Source organism: Agelaius phoeniceus, chromosome 10, assembly GCF_051311805.1.
Source record: "Agelaius phoeniceus isolate bAgePho1 chromosome 10, bAgePho1.hap1, whole genome shotgun sequence".
Lineage (NCBI taxonomy): Eukaryota > Metazoa > Chordata > Aves > Passeriformes > Icteridae > Agelaius > Agelaius phoeniceus.
Genome location: NC_135274.1, coordinates 4,125,556 through 4,127,500, shown reverse-complemented (window position 1 = coordinate 4,127,500; position 1,945 = coordinate 4,125,556).

Sequence of the window (1,945 nt, the reverse complement as noted above, 5' to 3'; positions counted from 1 at the left end):
AAGCAGGAGGCATCTCAGCTGGGTGAGGAACTCCATGCTGCAGGAAGGAACTGCTGGAACTGCAGGAACTGCAGGAACTCCATGCTGCACAGCCCAGGCTCATGGCCCCTGCCTCCTGCAGCTTGGGGTGATACTGTGGGCACCAACTCAGACCCTGACAGGGCTAACAAGGAGGCTTGTGCAGAACTGAGGCAAGCCCAAGCCCAACCTTGGCCCTGGCTGGTTAATGAATGGCCTCGTTAAGGCAGCTCAGCCATTTGCAGGGATGGATTTGCTGTGGGAGGGTGGGAGAAGAGCTGGGCAGGTTCCTGAGCACTGCTCAGTCTGCAGTGTGGGTCACAGAAGGACTATTTGGTCCCTCTTTTTTCCAGACTGGAGATCATCCAGGCTGGGTTTGTCCCCAGACTGCTTGCAGCTCCTCTGGGGTGTGGGGCTGTGGGTGCCTGGCCCCAGCAGTGCCAGGGAGGCTGTCAGAGGCAGGGAAAGGGGTCCTGCTCCAGGGTCCTCTTGTCCATCCCTCCCAGGTGTCTGTGGGTTTGCTGGGGCTTTCTGACAGCAGCTCTGCTTTCACCATGTGGTGTGGGCTCTGGGCAATGAGGAGCAAAGTGCAGGGCTGGCAGTGGGGAGGGTGAGGTGGGGACTGTGACCGTGTTCACAGGGGTCTTAGGATGAGGGAAGAGATGGAGATCTGACTCCATGTTTCAGAAGGCTTGATTTATTATTTTATGATATATATTACATTAAAACTATACTATAAGAATAGAAGAAAAGGTTTCATCAGAAGGCTAGCTAAGCTAAGAATAAAATCTGAAAAAATGATAACAAAGTTTCTGTCTTGGACAGAGAGTCTGAGCCAGCTGACTGTGTTTGGCCATTAATTAGAAACAACCCCATGAGCCCAATCCCAGATGCACCTGTTGCATTCCACAGCAGCAGATAACCATTGGTTACATTTTGTTCCTGAGGCCTCAGCTTCTCAGGAGGAAAAGTCCTAAGGAAAGGATTTTTCATGAAAAGATGTCTGTGACAGGGGACAGTGGCTGCTGCCAGCACAGGCTGTGGGTTGGCCCTGATGTGCAGCCACGGGGCACCCTCTGCACCCTGTGCCCCCTCCCTGGGCTCGGGCTCCAGGCCTGCCCTGCCATGAACAACACTCCCCAAGGAGAGGCTGCTTTACAGGGGCTTTACTCACTCTGAATAAAGAGGGTTTTGTCCAGCTTTTTCAGCTGGTTCTGCCTCAAGGCTGAGGTTTTAAAAGGAGTAAAGCTCTCCTTCAAAACGTTTAAATCTGGATGTTTCTCCGTAGCCACAATTCCCAGGCAGGCTGTGCTGAAGCCCTGCCTCACCAGGGCTGTTCTGCTGCTGAGCTGTTCGGTCGGGAGGAATGTGAGGAGCAGCAGGACGTGCCAGTGCAGTGACTGGGGAGCAGGCGGAGCCGGGGCAGGCGGGCTGGCTCCCGGCACTCAGGCACCTCTCCCGGGGATTACTCACTGCTGGATGGCCCGGGGACACCAGGGCCACCTCTCCTGACCGGCCTCAGTTCAGCATGTTGGACCTGCCATGGCCCATTCAGCCCCGTGCAGCAGCAGCGTTTACAGGAGGAACACATGTCCTGCAGCCCGTCCAGGACAGGATGGTGCTGGAAATGGGTTGGTCAGAAAAGCAAAGGATGATTTACCTGTTTTTGGGATGTGGGGAAGGGCACTGGGAGAGCACAGTCCCAATGAGCAGATGTGGGGAAAAGCATTGGTTGGTCAGAAAAGCAAAGGATGATTTACCTGTTTTTGGGATGTGGGGAAGGGCATTTGCTGTGTTGAGAGCACAGTCCCAATGAGCAGACACCACCCACGATGGGATGTGGGCCCAAGATCACCATCAGAGCTGGCAGAGGGAAGCCATGGCTGTGCTGGGAAGGCTGCTCCGGACATCTCTGTGTTGGGATCCT